The 16,139-nt window shown below is 46.1% G+C and overlaps 1 protein-coding gene across 16 annotated transcripts in view; it reads right to left on the reverse strand.

Moving 5' to 3' along the window:
• The window catches only part of Znf536 (zinc finger protein 536), a 431,882-nt gene that overhangs the window by 377,369 nt on the left and 38,374 nt on the right, over window positions 1-16,139 (reverse strand). The window lies entirely within an intron of this gene.

Here is a 16,139-nt window from a genome sequence, read left to right on the forward strand (position 1 = left end):
TTTTGGAGGACCCACAGTAGCAGCCTCAGCCCAAGAAGTTAAAAATGAAAACCCCACTTGCCATGCTCCATCCAACTGTCAGACTGATTTCTGGCAGCCAAAAAGGTGTCTGCTGACTACATGTGAAAAGTGTTATCTGAAAGTGCCACAGGACGCCACTGTTTACAAACAGATTTCTACCTGCCCACCTTGAGGCATAAAGAAAAGTTTACATCTCCATCTACAACAGGAACAAAATTACAAGTCTGGTGTCGCTCTTCTCTCTCTCTCTCTCTCTCTCTCTCTCTCTCTCTCTCTCTCTCTCTCTCTCTCTCTCTCTCTCTGTCCTCCCCAGGTCAGGTTTTCTTTTGCATCCACCCTTTTTCTGTATCATTCAACATTAAACCCTAAGAGTGAGAAGCAAATGCTCACTGCTACATTTTCTGAGGTTATGACTCAGTTTTGAGCAGAACAGGTCCCCAGCCCCCAGTGGGCTCTGGAAAGACTTATCTGCTTTGCTCATGGTACTTTCTGTTCAGGGAGGGGGGAGGAAGGGGGGGGCAACAGACTGAGATTTTATATCCAGGATCATGACTTGCAAAATTCTAGCATGATTCTCTAGGGACTGTTCATGTAGAAGTTTTGTAAATTCTGATGACAGGAGAACACAGGGAAAGCCACTTCATGGAGGGACGTCCCACACTGATTTGTCCTCTGCACCTCAGAGCCTCGCTGTCTCCCATAATCTCCACCGGGCAGTGAGGGGAGCAAACCCTTCAGGTTGTGTGTCCTGAATCAAGAAAGGCCCAGCACCAGCCTGGTGGCTTTGGTCCAGGCTGTGCTCCTCTGGATGATAGGGGGTTTCTCCAAAGCCTGCTGACCTGACTGTGTAGGCGAGGTAGTGCCCACACTCACACAGGTAGTGCCACACACTCGCACAGGTAGTGCCACACACTCACACAGGTAGTGCCACACACTCACACAGGTAGTGCCTCACTCTCACACAGGTAGTGCCACACACTCGCACAGGTAGTGCCACACACTAGCACAGGTAGTGCCACACAGTCACACAGGTAGTGCCACACGCTCCCACAGTAGAGGCTACACTGGAATCTTGGGAAAGGAAGTTGAGTTACTTCCACCTGTGTCTATTGAGCCCATCTAAATAGTAGGGACTCCTGGTGTCTGATGTCATTAGAGTCGTGGTAGGTCTGGAAAAGGTGACAAAACCTACCATGGATGCTCTCTGGATTCGGGTGGGCAGAGAAAATGTACCAGCACAATAATTCTGTCTTCCTCAGTGGAAAAAAAAAATGGCTCTTTTGGTGCAAGTGAGTAACTCATGTTTAGAGGAACACTGTCAGGGGCATAACCTGCCTCCCGGAGGACACCACGCTGAAGGTACTCAGGAGAGCAGGACCACCCAGGAGCCACTGCCCACAAGCCCAGTTTGGTACGGCACCCACCAGATCAGAGGAGGAGTGACAGGAGGCAGATTACAAAGGCAGCAGGAAGTCTAGCATGCATCCAGGGGTGAAGCAGGACACCAGCCTTGAGGGTGTTTCAATGTCTTAAATCCACTTGCTGTAAAGTGACAGCCCATTTCTCTTTCAAAACACGGGTGAGGCACACACACAGCCACCCTCAGCCACAGACACCCCCAGTGTGAATGAGTTCGGGGTATCCATTCATTCCAGGACTATAGACTCCTGTGAGCCTTTAGTGTGAGCCAGGCCCTGTGGAAGGGTAGAGGTCAAGCAAGTCTGCCACTGGGTGTGGAAGCTCCTCATGGTGCAAAGAGCCTGGCCGAAGGCACAGATTGCCAGGAGAGCAGGTCAAAGGTGTGTCACCAGGAGCAGAGGGTGGCAGAGGCGGCTTAGCCCTGGTGAGGGGAGGGCTGGGGCAAGGGAGCATGACCTGGGAGGTAGTGGGGTCCCGGAGGAGACCCAGCAGGGCAATGAGACTTTGAGAAGAGCATGAGAGAAGGAGGAGAGGGGAGGAAGGGTCCTGCATCCCCCCATCCTGGGTGGATCCTGGTGAGGGAAAGCGAGGAGCCCAGGATGCTAGCAGGAGGGGGGATGGGGCCCTCATACAGACGGAAGCACTCCCAGGTCCCTCTGAGGAAGGGAAGGGGAGGGGAGGAATGGAGACCAAGAGAGAAACAGAGTGAGAGAGAGAGAGAGACTTTGAAGGCCTAATGGGGAGGGCAGGAAAATATGGGTGACACCAACAAAAGGTAGCCTGACAGCTCTGTCCCACCCTAGCACTCAGTGACCACAGGGCAGCTTACACCCCCATCCCTGGAAATTCTGCAGGCAAAGCTGTGCCACCCCTAAGCCCAGCCCTGGTCAGCAAACATCCTGAAGAATGCAGAGTCACAGGTGGCCCTGCGCTGGCCCCTCCGGCACAGGAGAGGGGAGGCCGAGTGGGCCTCTGATGGGGGACAGAGGTCAGCACTGCCCTCCCCAGTTCTCCTAGACCCAGCCAATCTGGAAGCTCCGAGCAGAGAAACTCTCACAGGACAAGAGCCCTGCCTCCTAGACTGGGCCTCAACGGTGCTGAGGGAGAAGGTGATTTCCAAGTTAACCCTCACCTGAGCCCTCTGAAATAAGCCCCGCCCTTAACACCAAGAGCCTCCTGGGCCAGCAGGCTGCCTCCTCCTGCCATGTCACACCTGCTTCTTGCTCTACGCCACGGCAACCTGAAGGACACAGGACCAACAGCAAGTGACCCTAAGGACACACCAGGCACTAGGTTCCATGCTGGGCACCAAGCTGAGGTGGCCCAGCGTGTGTTGGATTCACCTCCCAGTCCCTCGCCTCTGACAGAGGCCCAGAGCCCAGGAATGTTGGGGGGACGGGGAGGGAGGGGAGGAAAAAGGGAAGCGGAGATAGGAGGATGGCAGGAAGAAGGGAGAGGGGACGGAAGAGGAAAGGAAGGTGCAGATGAAGCATGGAGGAGGGATGAAGCAAGGGCCGGTTCACCTCCCCCTCCCCCAGCCCTGTCCCCCTCCCCCACTAGGGGCAGGCTATGCTCCTAGAGAGAGAGAGAGAGGGTCACACTTCCCAGAGGCCGCTGGGAGGCCCAGCAGTCAGAGCCCTCTCTGTTCACTGCAGATCCAGGGAAGGCAGGGGCAGCTGGGAACCGGGTAAACCATTTTCTATTGAGAAAAGAGCCAGGAAAGAAAGGTCCCGAGAAAGAGCCAGCCAGATGCCTTCAGCCCCCTGCAGGGTGCAGCTGACAGGTTCCGGAGGGGAGACACAGGTGGGTGCCCAGCAACCCAATCCGCCAGGTCACACCAAGGTGACACGTGTGAGTCTTTCTGAGGCATAGGCTCTTCCCCGACACAAAGCACAGACGAGCCCCTTTCTCGGTGCTTGCTACCTGGGGACCTGCACTGTCCCCCAAGGCTCTGAGTCCTCCCAGCAGCCCAGAGCTCAATATTCTGAAGTTCCACTAGGAACAAGGACCCTGCCAAAAAAACAGCACCTGCTCAAGATAGATTTCAAGTTCAGCACCCAGGCACTGAGGGACTTTCTCTTTCTTGAAAACTCTGAGAGATGAACACGGCCCCAAGTGACCCAACCATTGAATGCCCTTGGAGATTCCAGCAGGAAGCCGGGGCAGTGGCACATGCCTGTAATTCCAGCAACTTAGAAGGCTGAGATAGGAGGATCACAAGTTCAAGGCCAAACTCATCAACTTAGTGAGAACTTGTTTCAAAATAAAAACTGCAAAGTACTGAGAATGTATTTCAGTGATAAAATGCTTCTGGGTTCAATACCCTCAAAAAAAAAAAAAATTCCAATAGGAGAGCGCTCCTAGTGAGGAAAGATACCTGGGAAAGTGGCCTTAGAGAAGCATCCACTCATTCTACAATTATCAGGTGGGCGTCGATGTTGTATGGACAAAATATATACCTGTGCAGAGCTGATGTTTTAAAGAGAATATCCAAATAAAAGTGAAATACAATGTCAGCAAATCATCAGCTTTAAAAAGAAAAATGATCTGGACATGGTGATGAAGGCCTGCAATCTCAGCAACTCAGGAGGCTGAGGCAGGAGGATTGCCAGTGCAAAGCCAGCCTCAGGAACTTAGTGAAGCCCTAAGCAATTTAGCAAGACTGTCTTGAAACAAATAAAATAAAATAAAATGGGGATGTGGCACAGTAGTTAAGTGCCCCTGGGTTTAATCCCCAGACCAAAAATAAATATTGGGGAGGCAGAGAAAGCAAAGATGAAGAAAATGACAGTGACAGAAGCTATTATAGATAAGGCAATAGAGAAAATTTCTCTAAGGAAGTGTCATCTGATGAAACACCAGAATAGAAGAAGGAAGGGAGTTTGGGGAAATCTTGGGTAACACTTTACAAGGAGAGCAAACAGGGAATGCTAAGGCCCTGAGGTCAGAAGGATGGTGCATTCAAGGAGCAGCAAGACCTTCCATGTGGCTAGGGTGTGGGACAACAGGAGAAGACGCACCAGTCAGGATCCATACACACCCTGTAGGCATGGAAAGAAATTTGGTCTTTGTCCTGAGGCTTTGGTGGTTTTGAGCAAGGGAATGGCATGGTGTGATTTTGTATTGTATAGACATTACTCTGCTGCCGTGAGAATAGAGATGGGGGACACCAGTGGGGAGACAGCTGCAGCCATACAGGTGAGCAAGGAGCTGGCTCCACTCCTGAGAGAGGAGCTGTGGCAGGGGAGAGAAGCCGCAGTCTGGGGATGAGCAGCAAGACTCAGAAGCAGAACGCCAAGAGCAAGCAAGACCCAGAGCCATCCTGGGCTCATCCGGGCCCAGGACCCTGGGGACATGGGGCACTAACCCCCAAACCAGCCCCTGCCTGGGTCTCAGGTATGTGACCCATGGGGTTCTCACATTTTGACATCTTGAGGCCTTACTGAGCCCTGCAGACCCACCTATCCCAGGGTGTCCTATTTCTAGAGATGGCAAATGATGCTCCCTTCCCCCAGCCCTGGGAGCTGCATCCATGTCCACAGGTAAAACAACCTAGCCAAAGTCCAGACCCCAGCCACCAACTTTGTGGGGCTCTCACCAGGCTCTGACACTTGCAGTCATTATGCAAGTGTCATAGACATCCAAGGTCAGAAACTGAGTGTCTAGAGACAGCTCCTTCACCCCAGATGCTGCTGAAATCATTACAACCAGTCACTCCCAAGCCCATGAACTCTGCCCTGCCTCGCCTTGCCTGGCTAATCCATGGTAGAGGCCCTTGCCCACTTTTCCCCTCTCCCTCTGCCTCCTGACCCACCCTAGGGCTCCCCCCCCCACCGCCCCATGCCCCTTCTTCTTGGGAACTGTGACAAACCAGTGCTTCAGTGGCAGTCATGTCCTGTGCTGTTGGATTCCCCATGCCCCAATGACCATAAAACCTACCCTGTAAGACATCAAGTCTGGAGTCACTAAAACAGCACTGGTAGAGGAGAGGACAGAGCCCAGAGTGCAAGCTAGGCCTGAAGATAGCACCCAGGCTCATCATGGAGCCACCACCCTCCTCCCACAGGACACATCATGAACCTTGAGAAATGGTCACCCTCTCTCCTAACTGCTGCTGGAGCAGATGCCCAAGAAGCTAGTGTACAATAGCCATGAAGTATCTCAAAGCAGGAGATGAACTCTAGGAACTTAGACAGATCTTTCCTAAGCCCACGGATCTACTCCACAGGGTCCCCAACTGTCCCCCTGAGTTCAGGTCTGCAAACTCCAACAAGCTGTAGCATCCTTAAGTGTGGGTGTGCGCGTGCATGCTGGGTACACACACATGCATGTGCCTGTGTGTGCATTCACATGCATGTCGGTGGGTGGTGGCAACTGCCACCCTGATGCAGAGCCCAGCACCCCTACAAGGCAGCTCAAAGTGTATGACACGGAGTACGCCGGGCTGCCCAGACATGCTTCCAAAGGAAGCCTCTTCTTTCATTTTAAAACAAAGGTAACTTTGATGGAGAAGCTATTTGATACCTGTTCGATCTAAATGCTTTCAGGATACACAGACATCAGACGCTCCTAGAAACCTGAGACCCTGCGATATCATCCCAGAGCTGGGATGATAAAAGATGAGTGGCGGGCTCCTTCCTACCAGCTTGCTTAGCCGGTGCATGTATTTTTACATGCTTTAGCATGAAAAAAAGCTAAGCTGCTCAGAGCCAATCAAATTACGTCCCTGTCTCTTTAATAAACAAATCCATGTGCACATTAACAGTGTTGAAAATTCAATTTAAACTCTTTGTCTGTTGCTGCTTACTCTAAAGATGGTCTTTCTTAAACAACAGAACACCAAGGAGTCGTTAGTGCTCTCTCTTCATTACTTCAAAAAACCAATCATTAGACACCAGAGTATATACGTAATTAGAAAATCACTTCCTTTGCAATCCAAGCTAAGTAGTTTACATACTGTAATTACAGGGACAAAATCAATTTTTAATCATTTCCCTGATTGGGCTCATCAGCTCTGTGGGAACATTGTAACCTGCTTGTTGTGCAAAAGCAACATCTGGGCTAAAACAATTACCCTTTGTTTGCTACAATATTCCTTAAATCTTTTTGCTTGCATAAAAAATGAAAACATGAAGACAAGATATTTGGATGTCTTTTTGTCCTTGATCAACATATATCCGAAAGTTCTCCTCGTGACGTGAGCTTAATGTTCCCCGGAATTTACGGTTTAACAGTACACATCCAAGGAATGTATTTTTTCAGTGAGATAAAAGTATCTGATTGTTTTAAAGATCCATTCAGCTGCCTAATTGTTCCATAGCTAACACATGGTATTCAAACAGCCCACACATTACAAAAGCTCATCTGGGTAATCATGGGCAACTATTATTGCGATGGTTTACACTTTTCTAATACAAATGAATGGATTTTATCAAAATTTAAAAAAAAAAACTAAAAAGCTGAGTATGTGTGAAAAATAGTTGGTATGAATTGGCAAGGCGAGGCTGAGCATTTTGTTCTCTTAATAGGAAATGACCTCATTTACACTGGAGTAATAATTAGTACTGCTTCACTGACAGTTAAGAAAAAAAACTTTCCCAGTATAATAAGGCAGCATCTCCTTTGTTAGGAGATCTACATTGATTATTAACCCTTGCCAAGAAACTCTGAGTCTAACTCTGCGTTCCATTGGGCTCATGCTTGCTGGCAACAGATAAAAATATCTGTTTTGGAGACCGTTGCCTCTCACCCAGATTTCCAAAGTTTTGCATCTGAGCTTTTAAGTGACAATCTGAAACACTTGGTGTCCTCTTTGAAGAAACATAGAGAGCCCCCACCACCCCACCCCACTGCCACGGAGAACCCCCTTCAGCCCCCTGAACTCCCCCGGTGGCCCTGGTCCTCCCCATCCTTTTGAAGTTTATTGGCTTTGATTATGGCTTGCAAGTCTCCCAACCTACAATTAATTCATAGTCAAAACAGCCTGCAAAGGGAACAGGAGAGAGGGAAAGTGAAGAGATATCCTTGCTGGTGGTTCAGCCCCAAGCTGATGGTGCAGGAGATAGGAGCATCTGAGCCATTAAAGAATTACAGTCTGGGAAGCAGCTAGAATTTATTTACACACACACACACACACACACACACACACACACACGAGTCTTTCTGAAGGGATTTGTTCATTGACCAACCATTCCTGAACTTAAAAAGAGTAGCAACTAACATTTATTGAGCTTGTGCCCCCAGGGTTCCCAGAATGAACACACTCAGTCTCACTTGATCCTCACAATATTCCTATGAGGTAGGTACTGTTACCACGTTCATTTGTTGATGAGAAAGTGAGGAACTAACCCTGAAGTCATGTGGCCAAGGTGAAGAGCTCCTGCAGAGGGGAGCCAGAGTCTGAATCCAGGTGGGCTGAAATCCTGGTCTGTGCTGTGAATCCCAGAGCCACACCGGGAAATATCCTTTTCCTTCAGCCTCCAAAAGCCCCATCTCCAGGACGGTCGAGTCTGCCCAATGCCCACTATTCAGAGATATCTGACGGTCCCCACTGCTGTGCCCTCAGGCACAGACAGTCATTGGCACCATGCTGCACCTAGATCCCTACTGCTCATCCCAAGGAGGGAGATTCTGATGCAGGACAAGGTGGAGAGCAATTCATCCTGTAGCCCGGTGTTGGGCAAGAAGCACAAGCCAGAGGCACATGTTTTCTAGACTAGCCAGGTGTCCAGCTGCCGTGCTGGTGAATCCCCAGAGCCTGAACACACGCAGGATGGGGTTCTCCAGCCTGCCCAGAAGCCACTGCCTCTGACAGCTAGTGCATGGCAGGCTCCCCAGAAACTCACTACATCAGTTCAAGACTTGAAGGGATGGCAAATCCAAGAGGGCCCTCAAAGACAGTATGATACAAGGAGAAAAGCCCTTTCTTTCTTTCCCTTTTTTTTTTTTTTGTGGCACTGGAGATTGAACCCCATATCCCCAGCCCATCCATATACATATATTTCTTGCTTTGGTGTAATTTTTTTTAAAAGGGGTTGTTTTCTATTTCACCTGTACTGCTGCAGGTGATGTGGCCATCCAGGTATCTATTTACTAAATATTGTTTGTGCATTCAGCCATCACATAGAGCTACACTGTCTGATTTGGTAGCCCCTAGTCACATTCGGTGATTGAGCAATTAAAATATGGCCAATCCAAATTGAGAGGTGCTTGTACATTTAATATATATATATCACAATTGGAAGAATGCATAATGTCTCATTAATGTTCTTTATGCTTTTTATATGTTGAAATGATAATATTTTGGATATATTGAATTAAACAACACGTGATCTTAAAATCAACTTTACCTGTTTCTTTTTTACAAGTTTCAATGTGGCTATTAGAAAACTCAAAATCTCATAGGAGACTTGCATTTGAGGTTTGAATTGTATTTATAAGATATGGAGCCAATTTTGAGCTTAGCAAAATATCAGGCCATTTTTGACACCTGAATTGGACCATACTAAAAATTCATGTGATTTCGGAAGCAGGTTTTTTTTTAAAAAAAAAAAAAAAGTACTATCAGCAATATTACATTGAAATATTGGTCCCAGAGATCTTCTTTGGGGCCAAAGTGAAACCTACACAAGTTCCAACTGAACCATTTGGGTCCCTTTTACAAGGTCAATCTTCTGTCCCAGCTTGTTTACCTTTTATTTTATAAGACTGTTTATTCAAGTAAGATCTGCTTATTGGAAATTTGGAACATGCAAGTTAGTAGAAGAAAGAAGAGAATAAAAGTCTGTAACTCTTTCAGCTATGCATTTCATGCTGCTCTTTCGGGGCACTTCTTTTCATTCTTGTCTGTGTATACATGTTTGTGCATGTGTGGTATTGTGTGTGTGTGTGTGTGTGTGTGTGTGTGTGTGTGTGTGTGTGTATCCACAAACATAGTTGAGAACATATTTCATAGGTATCTTTGGCTTCAAGTTTCATGAACTCTCAAGCCCTAAATGCAAATAGATACTTCTTGGCCATATGAAAACATGGGCCATTTAACTGAAATGTCTGAGTCCTCAGGTATGTTAAAAAGGAAAGGGGTTAAAAGAATAGAAAGACAAGCCACACGCTAAGAGAAAATCTTTGCAAATGACAGACAAATTGGATGAAGACTGGGATTCAAAAAAATACAAAGAACTCTGAAAACTTAGCAATAAGAAACAGACCAATTTTAAAAAACAGGCAAAAGATCTGAACAGATATTTCATCATATACCAAATAAGCATATCAAAAGATGCTCCATGTCCTGTGTCATTAGGTAATTGCAAATTAAAACAAAAATAAGATACTACTACATGCTCATTACAAAGGCTCAGATTCAAGACAATGACAACATCAAACGCTGGTGATGATGTGAAGCCACGGGAATTCTTATTCACTGCTGGTGGGAATGCAAAATGGGGCAGCTGCTTTGAAAGACGGTTTGGCAGTTTCCTACAAAGCTAAATATAATCCTACCACACAATCAGGCAATCATGCTTCTTGGTGTTTACACAAATGAGCTGAAGCGATGCCTACACAAAGAACCACACACCAGTGTTGAGAACAGAATGTTTGTAGATTGGCATTTTGTATAACAGAACTGCCAAAATTTGGAAGCCAGAAAGATATTCTTTAATAGTTGAAGAGATAAACTGTGGTATATCCATACAAAGGAGTATTATTCAGCAGAAAAAGAAGTGAGCTAGCAAGCCATAAAAACACACAGAGGCAGCTCAAGGACATGTTTCTACATGAAAGAGGCCAATCTATGTGAGAGTCTATGTGGTGATTCCAGTGTAGTGCTCGAAACCCTTGGAACATTCTGGAAAAGTCCAAACAATGGAAACGGTAAAAAGACCAGTGGTTGCCAGTGCTTCGGGGAGAAGGGGAAAGATGAACAGGTGGATCATGGGTGATTTGTAAAACACACACCATTTACATTTTTCAAAGTCCAGAGAAGTCATAACACAAAGAGTGAATCTTATCCAAAACCATGGACTTCCGTCAGTAATGATGTATCAATAGCTAACAGGGATTTTGAATGTTCCCAAAACCAACAAAGCGTATGTCTGTGAGAGATATGCCAGTCACCCCAATCTGATCATTACACATTGTATATATGTATTAAAATGCCACACTGTACTTCAGAAACATGTACAATTACCATACCTCATTAAAATATTTAATTATAAAAAAATAAGCCAGGTGTCGTGGCACATGCCTGTAATCCCAGTGGCTCAGGAGGCTGAGGCAGGAGGATTGCCAGTTCAAAGCCAGCTTCAGCAAAAGCCAGTGCTAAGCAACTCAGTGAGACCCTGTCTCTAAATAAAATACAAAATAGGGCTGGGGATGTGGCTCAGTGGCCAAGTGCCCCTGGGTTCAATCCCCAGTACCCTCCAATCAATCAATCAATCAGTCAATCAATCAATCAATCAATCAATCAATAAAAATACATAAATAACATAAAAATGTGTCAACATTGACTTGTTGATTATGACACATTACATACTCAAAATGTTAATAAGGTAAACTATGGTCGGGGGGAGAGGTATGTGGGAGAGCTCTATCTACTTTCTCTTCAATTCTAGTATGTACCTAAAACTGCTCTAAAACAACAACAACAACAACAACAAATAGTCCACTAATTTAGAAAGAAAAAAGGGGTAAGGAGAAAGGAGAGCTTTGAGGTACTCCTGGCTGAGTACTTCCCTTTCTGCCCATTAGGATGTCTCTCCAGTGCTCAGAGGTTGGGAACAGCCACAGAAACCTTCTGGCCACCACTCCCCAGATGAGCTGATGTCTCAAACCTCCCAAGGAGGCTGCTCGGCAGATCCTCAAGATGTGCACGTGGCCTTCACCCGATGCCAGAGGCTGGAGACCTCACCCAGATGGGCCTTCGCTTCTGTGCACGAGGATGCTGTGTTCATTGTTTCAACGGACAGAGAAGGAATGGACCCAGGTCTCTCCAGGAGAGTCTACGTCAGCAGACCCACACCCCCTTCTCAGGGTCCATCTCCTGGGATGGCGTGGAGATGGGTGCTCCTCCACATGGGTCTCCCCCCAGAGCTCCATCCTTGTTTCTTCCGTCTCTGAGACAGAAAAGCGGCTACCTCCAAACTCGAAGATAGGGATGAGGCAGAGGTGGGAAAACGGACAGGAGCCCCAGCTGGAACCCAGCAGGAATTTGGAGGTGTTTGGAGCATTGCTAGAGAAAAGGGTAGCGTTCTTCTCCTTTCTCTTTCTGGGCATAAGTGCAATCAAAATGCTGCTGTCCTAGTGAAACCATTTTTTTTTTTTTTTTTTACTTCTAAATCCATATTGTTTGGCTCCAGCTACTGATTTTTTCTGGAAAAGGCTTGGAAAAAGTCAAGGGCAGACTTATTTGGAGGTCACATAAAATATCTCACATGGTTTTTCTGTGATTTTTAGAGTAACAAGAAGTAGTAACCACCAAAACAGTGGGTCCCTCAAGCACCCCTCATTCTTTAGCAAAACAGGCAAAAATGACAGGTTAAAAAAATAATAAGAAAGCAGGCACTCTGGGCAATGCCTGCTGCAGAGTGTGCAAATCCAGGGGGTTCAGAAAGGCCCTGGGGGGTCTTGCCCTTTCCTAGACTGGCCTATTGATCAGCTATCCACAGGTTCTTTGCTTGTTACAAGGTACAGTTCTTATTCCAGAAATCAGAAATCCAAAACGGTTCACAGGAAGAAAGAAAGAAAAAAAAATCCTTCCCCTCTCATCTCCCAAGCCTTTCCCTTTTGGTAAAGATTTTATAAACATTCTTGGAAAGAGTATATTCTCTCTCCTCTGCCCACAGGTAACAAGGGATGGCAGATGTTTCAGAAATAGCACATTATAAAAAAAAAAATCCAATGTCACTAAAACCAGAATGGAAAATGTTTTATACATTAACAAACATTGTAATGAATTTGCACAACCTTAACCGACTGTATACCCAGCATAATGAAATGGTCTCTATCCTTTCAAAGAAAAAAATTACGTATGCTAGCACATAGCTTTAGAAAACCATTGTTCTTAAAAAAAAAAAAAAACCTGCATTTTTCGCAGCTACCATGTAATTTGTGAGATGCATTTTTAAATGATCTGCAACGGCAGCGGGCTTCATCAGTCAGATGATACTGATAGATAATTCACCAAACCGTCACATGATCTTCCATCACTCTAAAAGACGCGAATATATTGCCACAAGCTTTGGGAATAATGGGTGCACCTGTTTACGGTGTCACCTCTGTTTGCTAATTGTCTCCTTGAGCTACATTTTACTTCTAATGCATTTATTTTTGACAGGCAGTGTCTATTTAGAAATCACATTACTTCAAGTGCAATTGTTCTTTTGTCTATCAAGTAAATGAAGTGTTGTTATACAGATTTCAGGTTCTGATTAGTAAAGTATCAGAGCCCCAAAAAGGTCAATCAGTTATTTACCTGAGGTAATAGAAGAATGACAGACATCTTGAATATTCTCCAGCTGGTGGGGTGGGCCATAGCATTATAATTACTCAACTCCACTTAACTTAAATATATAGTCCTGGGGTGGGCAGGCTAAGAAGGCACACTTGGAGGACATGCCCAAAGATTTGCATTCCTCAAGAATTGTAGGCAGATGGGGCTTCTGTTTACATTCATGGTGTTACCAGATAAAGCAACGCAAGGCAGTCCCTAGAAATTCCAACAGCAACAGTCAAGTGAGGGTGGGATATTCCTTACCTGTCTGCTCGGACAAATTCTCCTTAAAAAAAGGATGCCTTCAAACAGTTTTTCAGATCATCTTACTCTTCAGGTCTGACTTCATGAGTTAGTTCACATCAACATGAAAGTAATTCCAACCAAAACAAAAAACGGATCGCCACTAAAGGAAAATAAACAGAGCCCTCTCTGCAAACTGGAACCTGCTAGAATGGGATTTCCTTTGACTTCCGCCCTCCAGCAACGTGGTGCCAGCTGCCTCTCGGAGTGGCAGTGCGAAGGCCAGGCCGATGGGGCTGGGGCATCTTCCGATGTACCAGCAGAGGCTGGGGACCCACTCGTGCCAGAAGCCAAACTTACACACACCAGCATACGCGGGTTAAGTAACCAGGAGACGGTCACAACACCATGGAGAAGGAGAGTCTGAGCACTAACTCGTTTCCTGGGGTTCAGATCCAACTGTCTAAGCCGCAAATACCTTCAAATTATTCCTATAGATCATCCACCTGACTTACGGCCCCCAAAGCAACCCGAACCATGAATCAAAGAGACAGTTCTATATTTAGAAATCACTTGTCTCTTAAGTGGATCAGGTACGATTTTTTTTTTTTTATTTTTATTTCCTCCTGACCTCTCTATCCATGCATGGTAGGATTCCGTGTCCCTTCCTCTCTGTGCTAGACTGTCCCTCCTCAGCATTAAATTGTCCCTGGTGTAACTTCTAGTTGAGCATCAAGCAAGTCACCAGAGTCACCCCCAAGCCTTGCACACCTAGAGCCTCTCACTAAGTCCTGGCGTCCAACATGCCCCTCTGTGGACTCCCGCCTCTTTCATGGTGGCCAGCCCAGGCAGGTGGCCAGGCTTACAGGGAATTCCAGAGACCACCGCTACTCAATGCACTTGCCAGAAGAAAGAGACACGAAAAGCCACGCTTGCCTTAAGTCACATTCTAAATTGGCTCCCTGGAGCATTCCCCATCCTTGTTCACTAAAGTCGGTGTGTGTTTCCTCAGTGTTTAGCATGTGCTGTGTAACCTGAGCAGGGCTCCTATTGTATCACTAGTTGTTTTTTCCAAAGTGTTTTCCCATCAGGACCATAATTATATGCAAACTACTTGACTTAGAACCATTCACAGACATGTTTTAAATGTTCACCGGGATACCTCCGCCACCTAAAGGAAAGAGGACCTAGGAATCCTTTCTTGGGGACCCCAAGGCCCGTGGGATTGGGGAACTCCGACATGCAGAAGAAGAGACCATCCTCAAAAAGCAGAACCTCTGTGACATTTTCCTACTGGAGCGACAATGTCCTCTTCATTCTGCAATTTATTTCAACTCTAAGTACTCCAATCATGGGAAGTACTTTTTGCTTTTTAAACAGCCTGCTTGTTTTTACAGGTCAAGAGCATAAATAAAACAGTCAAGTTGGAAACTTGGAAAGCTCGTTTGTAGGAGAAGGAAGTAGTTATAGATTGTCCATTTGTTCAGACACAAGACAGCTCTCGGGAGAGTTTCACTGTGTAGGGAAGCCAGACCCCTGGACAGCATGTGCTCACTGGGAAGGTCAAGGAGCACCCTCCCTCTGGTCCTGGGGGAATCTCTCTGGATCCCAGACTGCAGACTTGTCAAAAGCACACAAGGGCTACATGCTTATAGAGGTAAAATTTTAATAAAAATAAAAAAAATTGGCATCTAAGCCAAATAGTGGTGGGGGGTAAGAAATGGACTACCACCACCAACCTCGGATGCACGCCTGAGCTGTGATTGGGACATCTTGCAACGGTGAGTACCCTGAAGTGCTGGCTGTGGCAACTCTAAAGTGGTTCCTGAAGGACAAAATTAAGTGCCTACCAATTACAATACAGAATCCAAACACCAGAGCAGCTCTCAGCTGCCGAGGATCTCCGGAAAAGCCTTGAAGCCAACGTACTTAAGATGGTTAGTATCTTCATAGGAGTGTGAAGGAAAGATGGAAGGAAGAGAAAAAGGAAGGGAGGTAGGGAGATGGAAGAAAATAATGATCACTCTATTTTCCCCCACCTCATCACTTAGGTGCGCCTCCTGCCAGGAGTATCATAACCAAATAAGCAGAATTCATTTGCAGATCTCTCTCTCTCTCTCTCTCTCTCTCTCTCTCTCTCTCTCTCTCTCTCTCTCTCTCTCTCTCTCACACACACACATACACACACACACACACACTGCTAATAAGGTTGACGAAGAAACCTAACACAGCACCTTGAAAATTGACCATCAACACCAGGGCCATTGGAGCAGAGAAATGGGACTAGAATCTATCTGAAGGAAAAACTGTGGGTACAACTTGGAGATTAGTGAGAACTTCCTGTGTTGGAAATCATGGGATGCTTGGGGTCACCTGCAGAAGCCAGGACAGGATGGGCCATAAACCAGAGACAAATGCCAGACAGTAGGCCTGCCCCGCCCCCCAGGATGCCAGGCAGAGCCTACAAAGAATGGCAGGGCTGGTGGCAGCTGAAGGCCACCATAAGCCTCCACACCACATTTGTATGGCCACCTCTGCTTCTATTTTCCCTTTATTCCGCCTGTGCTAAAAGAGTCCCCACCCCCACCCCCCCTTTCTTTTTATCAAACATTCCTAATGTAGTGATAAAATGAGGAAGAATGAAAGATTATTATAAAACAGGACTTTTATGGCCAGCGTCTATGGAACAGTCACACTGTTACATATATTTTCTCTAAGTAATCAGGAATGTATTGGTATTTTGAAATTATGTATCTCTAATAACACAAAAGTACTTAAGAACAGAAATAGACAGTAATGGAAAATGCAGTCAACTGTTGACAACATATAGAATTTCTGAAAATAATTTGCAGAGAACAGCACAGCAGATGACTCAAAATTTTCACAAAAATATTTCTTGCCTCCGATCGTCCAATGTAATTCATTTTCTATCTCTGTTCATTAATCATTGTTAAAATTAGTGATCCAT

Source organism: Ictidomys tridecemlineatus, chromosome 15, assembly GCF_052094955.1.
Source record: "Ictidomys tridecemlineatus isolate mIctTri1 chromosome 15, mIctTri1.hap1, whole genome shotgun sequence".
Lineage (NCBI taxonomy): Eukaryota > Metazoa > Chordata > Mammalia > Rodentia > Sciuridae > Ictidomys > Ictidomys tridecemlineatus.